Here is a 12,912-nt window from a genome sequence, read left to right as displayed (position 1 = left end):
CGCACAAAGCTCCTACCTGCGTTCGCTCCACTAGTGTGCGAGGACACGAACCACTAGATATGGCACCTGCCTAGGTCCGCTCTTCTAGTGGTGCAAAAGAGACGAACAGCAGCGTAAGCCGCACAAAGCTCCTACCTCTGTTCGCTCCCCTAGTGTGCGAGGATACGAACAACTGCCAGACGCAGTATAAGGAACGTTACCCTAGCGGCAACGTCCACCTACGAGTAGAATCACAAGGCCCAGCCAGACCATGTGCCTAAGGCACCTGCCTATGTCCGCTCCCCTAAGAGGTAAGGATACGGACAGCAGCCGAAGCTGTAAGGTATAAGAACGCTACCCTGCCGGTAGCGCTCACCTAGCATAGACAGAGGAATGCCTAGAGGAACGCGCACAGAGCGTCTACTCATATGCATGAACCAAGAGGACTGAGCACCATGCGGCGTGTGTCAGGGTCTTATATAGACTCTGTGCCTCATCCAAGATGGAGGACACCAGAGCCAATCCGCTGCCAGAACGACAGGAGTGACGTCATGCTGGCCTATCACCGAGCAAGACGTCACAAGCACATGACCAGCGACCAATCGGCATAGAAGGTGTCAGACATGTGACCTCGTGTCAGCGATGATGTCACCCGCACATGTGCAATGGCTCCAAGATTGGACTTAGTCTCCAGCGCTCGCACATGTGCAGTAGCAAGAAATCTGGACTTAGTCTCCAGCGCTCGCACATGTGCAGTAGCAAGAAATCTGGACTTAGTCTCCAGCGCTCGCACATGTGCAGTAGCAAGAAATCTGGACATAGTCTCCAGTGCTCGCAGCAACCGTAACAGTACCTCCCCCTCAATGGCCCCCCTCCCGGCGACGCAGATAATCGGCAACTAAGTCGGGAGCATGGACAGCCTCCTCAGGCTCCCAAGAGCGATGTTCCGGGCCATAGCCCTCCCAATCTATCAAGAAGAACCTGCGCCCTCTAACCATCTTAGAACCAACTATGGCTCGTACCTCATAGCTAGAGCGAGAGGAATCAGAGGCAGGAGAGTGCACTTCACGAGCGTGAGGTAAAATTGCCGGCTTTAGCAGTGAAACATGGAATTTGTCATGGATCCTAAGATGGACGGGTATCTTCAATTGGTAGACTGCAGGATTTACCTGTCGAAGAACCTCATAAGGACCCAGGAAGCGAGGAGCAAATTTGACAGAGCTCACTCTAAGTTTCACGTTTTTTGCAGAGAGCCACACAAAGTCCCCCGGAGAAAAGACAGGAGCCGGGCGACGAAACCGATCGGACACCGTCTTCATACGGTCCTTAGCTGCTTGGATTGACTCTTGAGTCCGATCCCAAACCTCTCTGGCATTAGTTGCCCAGTCGGCCACAAGAGGAGGAGGTGCAGCAGCGGGAAACGGTACCGGTACCCTAGGGTGTTGCCCATTATTGAGTACGAACGGTGTCTGCCCAGTGGCCTCAGCCAGCGAATTGTTAAGGGCAAATTCTGCCCAGGGTAGGAGGGAGGACCAGTTATCGTGGTTCTCAGCAACAAAGTGTCGAAGTTATATAATCATGGATTGATTGGTACGCTCAACCAAACCATTGGTCTCCGGATGGTATGCCGAAGATAGATTCAACTCAATTTGCAGAAGGCTACAAAGATCTCGCCAGAAACGGGAAGCAAATTGCGGGCCTCTATCACAAATGATATGATCTGGCATCCCGTGAAGCCTAAAGACATGCTTGAGGAATAGTTTGGCTAGTACCCTGGAAGATGGGATTCTCGATAATGGTACGAGATGAACCATCCGGGAGAAATGGTCCGTAATGACCCACACAAATCTATGTCCCTGTGAACATGGAAGATCACCCACAAAGTCCATTCCTACCACCTCCCATGGTCTATCTGGCACTGGTAAAGGATGCAAGAGCCCAGCCGGTCTCTGCCATAATGAACGGTTGCGAGCACACGAGTAGCAAGAACCGACATATCTCTTGACGTGGCTGGCTAAGTGTGGCCACCAATACCACCTCTCCAGTAACTCTCGTGTCCGCCTAATACCAAAATGCCCACCCACCTTTGAGGTGTGGGCCCATGACAGTATATCATTCTGTCGATCAGGCGGAACAAAGGTCTTGCCCGGTGGGATTTGGTCTAACGTCACAGGGGAGAGCGTATGAAAAACCCTGGAGGGAAGGATAAGACGAGGTTCGTCAATCTCTTCCTGGGTAGAAAGCATAGAGCGAGACAGGGCGTCTGCCTTGTTATTCTTACTCCCAGACATATAGTTGATGGAGAAGTGAAAGCGGGAGAAAAACAAGGACCAGCGGGCTTGGCGAGGATTCAGACGCTGAGCGGTTTGTAAGTACGTCAGATTCTTATGGTCAGTATAGACCTGGAAAGGATGTTTCGCTCCTTCCAGCAAGTGACGCCACTCCTCCAAGGCTAATCTCAAGGCGAGCAGTTCCCTATCCCCAATGGTATAGTTTCTCTCTGCCGGTGAAAAGGTTTTAGCAAAGAAGAAACACGGCCTTTTTCTACCTGCACCGTTCTTTTGATACAAGACCGCACCAGCACCCACTGAAGAGGCATCAACCTCTAAGAGGAAGGGCTTACTCTCATCGGGTCTTTGAAGAACGGGAGCAGTTGAAAAGTGTCTTTTTACTGCCTCAAAAGCCTGAGATGTCTCAGTAGACCAGGCTTTGGGATTAGCACCTTTCTTAGTCAAGGCCACCAAAGGGGCCACCAAAGTAGAAAAATGGGGTATGAACTGCCTGTAATAATTTATGAATCCTAAGAAGCGTTGCACCGCCTTCAAGGAATGAGGTTCGGACCATTGCAGGACAGCAGAGAGCTTTGCAGGATCCATAGCCAGGCCCTCTTGTGAGATAATGTAACCCAAAAAAGGCAATGAGGACTGCTCGAATACACATTTCTCGAGTTTAGCAAACAATGAGTGCTCCCTTAAACGGGAAAGGACACGAACGACATCCTGACGATGAGTCTCCAGATCAGGAGAAAAAATCAGGATGTCGTCCAGATACACCACTACTGAGGATAACAGTAAATCCCTGAACACATCGTTTACGAAGTCCTGAAATACTGCGGGTGCATTACATAACCCAAAAGGCATGACGAGGTATTCATAGTGACCGTCTCGGGTGTTAAAAGCGGTCTTCCATTTGTCACCCTTTCGAATTCATACCAAGTTATACGCACCCCGCAGATCCAACTTCGTAAAAACTTGAGCTCCTCTCAGTCTGTCAAAGAGCTCCGAAATTAAAGGTAATGAGTATTTGTTCTTTATTGTGATTGCGTTGAGACCCCTGTAATCTATGCAGGGACGCAAATCACCCTCTTTCTTCCGAACAAAGAAAAACCCAGCTCCCGCGGGAGAGACAGACTTACGAATGAACCCCTTCTCTAAACTCTCTCTTATATAGGTCGACATGGCCTCCGACTCAGGTATCGACAGGGGGTAAACCCTGCCTTTAGGTGGAACCGAACCTGGGATAAGGTCTATGGCACAATCATATGGCCTATGGGGTGGAAGAACCTCAGCACCCTGTTTGGAGAACACGTCAGCGAAATCCAAATAGGGTGTAGGTATGGAAGAGAGATCAGTTGATGCAACCGCAACGACCTTAGGTGGTAAGGGAAGACATCGGGACTGACATTTCGAACCCCAACTAATAATGCTGTCAGACTCCCAGTCAATGTGAGGAGCATGAGTCCGAAGCCATGGAAGACCCAGAAGGACGTCGTCTATACCCTCAGGCAAAACAAGAAAAGAAATCTCCTCTATGTGACCCTGAGACAGGGAAAGGCGCAAGGGAACTGTCCTCAATGTAATTGAGTCAGACAACATAGTTCCATTAACAACACGGACAGGAATAGGCGCCTCTAACATGATAGAGGGAATATTGTGTCCCTTTACAAATCCTGAGGACACAAAAATCCCGTCAGCTCCGGAATCCACAAAAGCCATAATAGGCCATGTATTCTCAGATAACGAGAGCTGACCTGGGATACAACACTTAGAGGGTGCAGAAGACGTCTCTAGTAACCCCCCTCTAATGGTTACTAGGCCAGGGAGTTTCCCTGACGACTAGGACACTTGTTGGCATAGTGCCCAGCCTGACGACATACGTAACATATAGGAGGACCAGACTTGCGTAGTCTGGAGAACGTATGACCTAACTCCATAGGAGTGGGAGATGTTTCAGATGCTGAGGAAGATGGTAGTGGACCCTCAACAACTGGAATAGCCCGATGCTTAGGGCGTGAGGAAGAGACCTCGAGTCTACGTTCCTTATGGCGTACATCGATCCTCGTTGCTACTGTGATCAAGTCCTCCAGAGAAGCAGGGACCTCACGAGTAGCAAGGGCATCCTTGACATAGCCTGCCAACCCTCTCCAGAAGATAGGAATCAACACCTTCTCTGGCCAATCTAGTTCTGCCACCAGAGTTCTAAAAGCAATGGCATAAGAACTAGTGGATACCGAACCCTGAGATAGATCTAACAGTCTCAGGGCCGCATCATGGGTAACCTGAGGACCCATGAATACCGCCTTAAGAGCATCAAGAAAGTCTTGATGTCTCAGAGTAACCACATCAGAGCGCTCCCATAGGGGAGTCGCCCATTCTAAGGCTTTGTCCTGAAGTAAGGAGATGATAAAGCCTACTCTGGACCTCTCCGTAGAGAAGCGAGAAGAGTTAACCTCTAGGTGTATCTGACACTGACTAATGAAACCACGACATGATCTGGCATCGCCAGAATATCTGTTTGGTAGAGCAAGTCGAGGATCATGTGCAGATGTCACCATGGTCTGAGGTTTATCCTCTACACTCTTGAGCCGTGACTCAAGTACTTGTATGTAACGGTGTAACTGCTGATATTCTGCCATAACTGCCAGACCCTTGGCTCAGTCCTAATGTTACGGGGGGCTGTCTGATAATAACCGAAAGGAGTATCAGACAGTCAGGGTCCACCGTGCAAAGACTTTGCTGCAGACTATGACACAGTGCAATACCTCTGTTAACTCACAGAAGGATATAATAAGAAAGTAAAGCAATTCCTCCCTTACTTGGAGGGTGTGTGGAATGATCTCTGTTAATAATCACAGAGACAAAGGCAATGTGTGCGAAATGGCACCTACCTAGGTCCGCTCTTCTAGTGGTGCAAAAGAGACGAACAGCAGCGTAAGCCGCACAAAGCTCCTACCTGCGTTCGCTCCACTAGTGTGCGAGGACACGAACCACTAGATATGGCACCTGCCTAGGTCCGCTCTTCTAGTGGTGCAAAAGAGACGAACAGCAGCGTAAGCCGCACAAAGCTCCTACCTCTGTTCGCTCCCCTAGTGTGCGAGGATACGAACAACTGCCAGACGCAGTATAAGGAACGTTACCCTAGCGGCAACGTCCACCTACGAGTAGAATCACAAGGCCCAGCCAGACCATGTGCCTCAGGCACCTGCCTATGTCCGCTCCCCTAAGAGGTAAGGATACGGACAGCAGCCGAAGCTGTAAGGTATAAGAACGCTACCCTGCCGGTAGCGCTCACCTAGCATAGACAGAGGAATGCCTAGAGGAACGCGCACAGAGCGTCTACTCATATGCATGAACCAAGAGGACTGAGCACCATGCGGCGTGTGTCAGGGTCTTATATAGACTCTGTGCCTCATCCAAGATGGAGGACACCAGAGCCAATCCGCTGCCAGAACGACAGGAGTGACGTCATGCTGGCCTATCACCGAGCAAGACGTCACAAGCACATGACCAGCGACCAATCGCCATAGAAGGTGTCAGAGACATGTGACCTCGTGTCAGCAATGATGTCACCCGCACATGTGCAATGGCTCCAAGATTGGACTTAGTCTCCGGCGCTCGCACATGTGCAGTAGCAAGAAATCTGGACTTAGTCTCCAGCGCTCGCACATGTGCAGTAGCAAGAAATCTGGACTTAGTCTCCAGCGCTCGCACATGTGCAGTAGCAAGAAATCTGAACATAGTCTCCAGTGCTCGCAGCAACCGTAACAGGTGTTTAATCATAGGTAGTTGAGATAGTTAGGACGGATAGTGATAGTATAGAATCTAAATAGTGTCAATTTTGTGCTGAAGCTAAAACTTGTTATTTCCTCATCGAAATAGTGGAAAATCAGTCCTCTTGCTAAAAATTGGTATTTTCTCATCTAAATAGTGGCTATTCTGTGTTCATTATCTAAATAGTAGCCATTCTGTGTTGCAGCTAAAAATTGATATTTGATTATCTAAATAGAAGGCATTCTATGGTTGAGGTCAAAATTGCTATTTAATTATCTAAATTGTGTCCATTCTGTGGTTGAGCTAAAAATTGCTATTTCTTCCTCTAAATAGTGGCCATTCTGTGTTCGAGCTAAACATAGCTATTTGATTATCTACATAGTGTAAAATCAGTCCTCCAGTTTAAAATTGCTATTTCCTCATCTAAATATTGGCCATTCTGTGGTGCAGCTCAAAATTGCTATTTCATTTTCTAAATAGAGTCCATTCTTTGATCGAGCTCAAAATTGCTATTTCATTATCTAAAAAGTGTCAATCAGTCCTCCAACTAAAAATTGTTATTTCATTATCAAAATAGTGGAAAATCAGTGCTCCAGCTAAAAATTGCTATGTCCTCATCTAAATAGTAGCCATTCTGTAGTTCAGCTAAAAATTGCTATTTCAATATCTAAATAGTGGTCATTCTGTGGTCAAGCTCAAAATTGTTATTTCATTGTGTAAATAGAGTCCATTCTGTGGTCGAGCTTAAAAATTTACTTTTCATTATCTAGAAAGTGTAAAATCATTCCTCCAACTAAAATTGTTATTTCATTATCTAAATAGTGGAAAATCAGTGCTCAAGATATAAATTGCTATTTCCTCATCTAAAGAGTGGCCATTCTGTGGTCATACGCGAAAATCAGTACTCAGCTAAAAATTGATATTTCCTCATCTAAAATTCTGTGCTCCAGCTAATAATTGCTATTTCATTATCTAAATATTGCAAAATCTGTGCTACAGGTCAAAATAGAGGGAAAGGGTACATCAAACATGGATGGGAAATCCAAAGATAGTGGGTATAAGGGGGAATAAGAGTGGTGTTTAAGGTGTACGTGGGGTAGGTGCTAAAGTTCTTGAAAGCTCTACTAATCAAACACCGTCTCGTCCTAGTTAAAGACAACTGACAACTTCTGCTAATGGATGGGCTACTTCACTCTCTTTCTTTGGCAGCCGCACAGTTGTATGAATTATAGATGAAGGCAAAAAAGAGCATGTGCATGCTGGCATTAAGTCACCTCTCTTCCTCTTCCTCCACCTTAACTTCCCACACAGTACAGTCCTCAGAGGTGGCACCCCAATTATCCTTGTTTCCCCCTGCATAATAACTCTCCAACCACCCAACTGACAGTGGGAAACCATTGATGAGCGAGTCTGCAGAGCTTTTTACACATTCTACTCTATGGGCATCAGAGGTCTATTCCAAAGATTCCCAGACTCAAGAGGAGGAAAGCATCAGCACAAATGCCGAAAATCTTTGGCCCTTGGATCCAGGATTGGATGCAGTACTGTCCGAACAGAATTCAGACCTTTATCCATAGACATTAAGGGTGGAGATGATAAGGGTGAGACTCAGATATCTGAGGCGTACGCGTACTGTACTGGGGTGTCAGGGCAGGAAGAGGAAGAGGGTGATTGTCAGGGTGATGAGTGGGATGACAGAGAGGATGAGGTGGAGGTTGAAGATTCCAGTTGGTGGGAACCCAGAGACACACAACTGAGTAGCTCAGCAAAGGAGTTTGAGGAAGACGATGAGGTTGTTACCGATTCCCACACAAATACAAAGTGATATAACCACGAAAAGCACTGCATCCTCAGCCACAACTCTGGCGGCTGTGGACAGCAGCTGTCATGTTTCTTCAGTTTGCAGGGGTGGCAAGGGTTGCCTAGCCTGGGCCTTTTTTGAGACCACAAAGAAATACCCAACTTTTGTTATCTGCCAACTTTGCAAATAATGACTCAGTAGAGGCAAAAATTCCAATAATTTGACTATTACATACATGAACCGGCACATGCTCTACCAACATATCTTACTCTGGCAAGTTTACTGCATTAAAATGTGAACAAGTGGGCCTCCCAAATGACCGGCCGCTCTATAAACTGTGTCTGCTGCTACATACCTGCTGTTTATCACTGATCCAGTCTAGTCTAGTCATGGGACATATCACGCTTATAGAGTGGGCACAGATGAAGGACCTCTGCACCTTTCTGCACATTTTCAAAATGGGGTGAGTACAAGCCTGTCAGCTGTTACGGAAGTTGACCTGCCTGGTGTTATTGACCAATGTTGGACACCGATACCACATCTTTCTAAATCCACCACAAAATCTCCACCTACACCTTTCTCATAGTCCACGAGTTTGTTGTGTACACCCTGCTCCATCCTGTCTCAGCACAGCAGCCAGTCCTCGGTCTCACAGTTGTTCCGCAGTTGTGGTTATGTAATAGATTAGTTCCTCCTACACTTGCGAAAGCTAAGAGCTTGAACTCACCATATCTAAACTGTTGGCCATGGAAATACTGCCTTTCCGCCTGGTGGATACAGATGGTTTCCAAAACTTGATGGCCATGCAGTCCCCCAGTACCAGCTGCACAGTCATTATTACTTCTCTAATAAAGGTATGCCTGCACTGCACCAGAATGTTGCAGACAAAATCACCCATTCCTTGAAAAACTCTGTGTCATTTCCCCACTGACACCAGGATGAGCAAGCATGGCCAGGGGAGTTACATCTCTCTAACTCAGCCCTGGGTGACTCTGGTGGCTGTGGGGGCAGGAGGGCAAGGGGTTGCTCCACAAGTCTTAGAATCCCTAAGGCTTAAGGGAAAACTTCTAAATCTACCATTTCCTCCACTGCTTCTAGGGCCTACACCTGTGCTCTCAATCTCTCCCTTAATGTAACATGCATTCCAACAGTGCAATGCAGAAAGAATCCCCCCACCTCCATACAGCACAGCCAGGGCATGGACAGCTGCCAAGGCCAAATTTTGAGAAATGGCTGTCTCCACTGAACCTGGACCCAGGACAGTCCGTGTGCGAACCTGGTTGCGTCCCTTCGCTTGGACAACCTCACACATGTGACTTGCGTGGCTCATATCCTGGCCTGGATGCATTCCTGCAGAAGGTACGGTCACTGTGTGCTCACTTACACAGTTCGCACCTCGCAGGTAATCGACTTGCATCGCTACAGAGGTCTTTTATCCGACCGGTTAAGGTTGATATGTGATGTCCTGACACAGTGGAACTCTACTCTGCACATGTTGCAGCAACTGTGGCTGCAGCGTTGAGCCCTGGTCAGTATGTAATGATGCATAGCCTGGGCCAGCGCAGTCCAGACATGGGGCAAATCACGCTTGTGGAGTAGGCACAGATCAAGCACCTCTGCACCCCTCTGCAGAGTTTCAAAATGGCTACTAAGATGCCCTCTTTAGCATTACTATTCTGATTGTCTACATGCTGGAGCAAACTTTGAATAGTCTGCGGGAGGTGGTGGTGGTCCCAGAGGAAGAAGGGAGACGAATATCTCTAAGATCTGGTCTGTCATCACGCAGTTGGGTGGCATGGAAGGTTGTAGTAAAGTGATCGAGGATGCTCATGGAACCAGACAAACTGTTAGTGAAGGTGCAGGTGCCGAGGAATAAATGGAGGAGGACAAAGAGGAAGAGGTGATCAGTGCGCAATACTCTGGAGATGAAGAAGATATTGATGCCCTCTCAGTTGTCCATGATTGGTAGGAGGAGACGGAGGGGGCAACCTGAGTTTTACCCCGCCACCAACACAACATGGACTTGGCCCTCACGGAAGCGTTTCACACATGAGCACCTTCTTGCTGCATTATGTGCCGCATGATTCCTGAATAGTTAGGATTAGAAATAGTGTTGACTACTGGCTAGCCAGTCTGTTAGATCCTTGGTACAAGAGTAAATTTTGCTAGATTCTTCACCCCAGAAAGAGACACATACATGGAGTATCGAAACCAACTTGTGAAAAATATTAAAAGTGGTTTTCTTTAAGATGGAGATGGCAACTCGATGCTCCCGGAGTTGGAACAGACTTACAGCTCCGGGAGCGTTGAGTTGCGATCACAAAAACATTAGCAGCAATATAAACAGCAGAAGGAATGTCTGTGACTAGTGGCACACATTTTTTAGACCATCCCATGCCCCAGTAGAACAGAGTACAAGTCTAACACGTAGTGAGCAACTGGAGAGGATGGTGCTAGAGAATCTAGAGCTCAATATCGATGCCATCATGGGGGAGGTGGACCCTTTTCATTTTTGTCTTTAAATATTGAAGAGTGGCCTGAGTGGCGCCAGTCATGCTTTGAAGGTTTTTTCATGCCTGACAGACAGTGTTCTCTCAGAACATGTCTTCAGTGCTGCTGGTGGTGTCCTGATAGATAAGCGCATCTGGCTGTCTCCTGAAAGTGTAGACTTCCTAACATTCATCAAAATCAACAAGTCATAGATTTCCAATGACTTGTCTACCCAAGTCACAGACTGTGCAGACTAGGCAATGATGTAGTTCTAAGTGTGCTACATTGATCTCCCATTATTGCAGTCTGTAACAGCTTTGTTGGGGATTATGTGGCTGCTGTTGAACATGCTGCTGTTACTAACAAGTGCCTTGGTGGCACAACACTCAAACAGTGTGTCCACCGCATTGAATTTTACAGTTTGTCTTTCTTAAATGTATGAAGAACCTAATATTCTCCTATTTCTCCTCCTTTTGCTTCCTTCTGAGTCACAACAACCAGCCCTGTCTGGTGCATTGCCTATGCCTTACTGCTTTGCAAAGACACTATGGGTACTATGGGTCAATTTATGTCACTGTCCTGATGTCTATCTCTAATTTTTTCAAATGTGGAGACTCCAAGATGGGTCTCCAAGTTGTATCTTGTCTGTAGTGGCAGAGTTCTCCGAGAAAAAGGCCTACACCTATCACTCATCTATCCACCCACATCTTGATTTGAAAGCTGTAAATGCTGGATCAGACCCTGCATTGTGTATGGCCTATGCTTGACTGCAGAACTAAGACACTATGGGTACTGTATGCCAAGTGACGCCACTGTCCTGCTGTCTGCCTCTAAGGTTTGAAAATGTGGAAACTCCAAGATGGGTCTCCAATTTATATTTATTTTGTCTTTAGTGGCAGGGTTCTTAGAGCAAGAGGCTTACACCTATCGCTCACCTCTTGATTTGAAAGCTGCAAATGCTGGGCCAGGCCCTGTGTCGTGTATAGTCCATGCTTGACTGCAGCGCTAAGGCACTATGGGTTCTGTGGGCCAATTGATGCCACTGTACTGCTGTCTGCCTCTAATTTTTTCAACTGTGGAGACTCCAAAAAGGGTGTCTAAGTTAAATCTTGCCTCTAGTGGCAGGGTTCTCCAAGCAACAGGCCTACATCTATCACTCCTTAATCCCCCACCTCTTGATTTGAAAGCTGTTAATACTAGGAGAGACCCTGTGTCGTGTATAGACCATGCTTGACTGCACCAAAGACAGTATGGGTACTTTGGGGCAATTCATACCACTGTTCTGCTGTATGTCTTTTTCTCTAATTTTTTCAAATGTGGAGACTCCAAGATGGTTTTCCTAGTTCTATTTTGTCTCTAGTGGCCGGGTTCTCAGAGTAGCAGTGTCTCTCCTGTCACTCATGCATCCATCCACCTCTTCATTTGAAAGCTGTAAATGCTGCACCAGCCCTTGTGTTGTGTTTAGCCCATGCTTGACTGCAGAACTAAGACATTATGGGTATTGTGGGGCAATTAATGTCACTGTCACTGTCCTGCTGTCTGTCTCTAATTTTTGAAAATGTGGATACTCCAAGATGTGTCTCCAAGTTGTATCTTGTCTTTAGTGGCAGGGTTCTCAGAGCAACAGGCTCTCATCCATCCACCTCTTGATTTGAAATCTGTAAATGCTGGGCCACACCCTGTGTCATGTATAGCCCATGCTTGACTGCACCAAAGACACTATTGGTACTGTGGGACAATTGATTGCACTGTTCTACACTCTGCCTCTCTATCTCTAATTTTTTTCAAATGTGGAGACTTGTTGTGTCTTGTCTATAGTGGCGAGGTTTTCAGTCCTACTCCTTTCACTCATCCATCCACCCACCTCTTGATTTGAAAGCTGTAAATGCTGGGGCATACCCTGTGTTGTGTATGGCCCATGCTTGACTGCAGCACTAAGACACTATGGGTATTGTTGGCATTTGATGCCACTGTTCTACTGTCTGCTTCTAATTTTTGGAAATATGGAGACTCCACAATGGGTCTCCAAATTTTGTCTTGTCTGTAGTGGCAGAGCTAGAGCATTGTCGTCTATGAAGATAAAATTAGGCCTAGATTGTTCTTGTTGAGGCAGAATGACTGGAATAATGATGTTATTGAACTAGTATGGGCTTGTCACTCTGCCATTGACAAAGCGTAGGGCAGTTCTGTATTGACTAGACATACCTGCGTAAACGGTAACACCATGACAATCAAAGACTTGTCTGATTGATAACAGTGGCTGATGCATAGCACTTTCTTTGATGCCTCCATCATCGTTGGCAGCCATAATTTCTGCTCAACATGAATCTATCTTTATTGTGAACTTCACTGAGGCCCACTGGTCCCTGGTCTAGCAAGACAATGATGCCTGTGCTTGGTGGTGTGGTCAGGTACCCTTGCAAGTCATTTAACAGAGCACGCTAATGTAAATGTTTTGAATGGTCTGACATGACACTTGATTGCCTCCCATCTCCTTAAATCTGCCTAGAATTGTGTGGCATTCATCATTGGGTTCTAAAGAGCATTGTTCACAATGAAGCGGTCATTAGTGTGGGATGTGGCCAAAGGTTG

The sequence above is a fragment of the Anomaloglossus baeobatrachus genome, chromosome 1, assembly GCF_048569485.1.
Source record: "Anomaloglossus baeobatrachus isolate aAnoBae1 chromosome 1, aAnoBae1.hap1, whole genome shotgun sequence".
NCBI lineage: Eukaryota > Metazoa > Chordata > Amphibia > Anura > Aromobatidae > Anomaloglossus > Anomaloglossus baeobatrachus.
The sequence above is the reverse complement of the archived record's forward strand: the minus strand, read 5'-3'. Positions refer to the sequence as shown.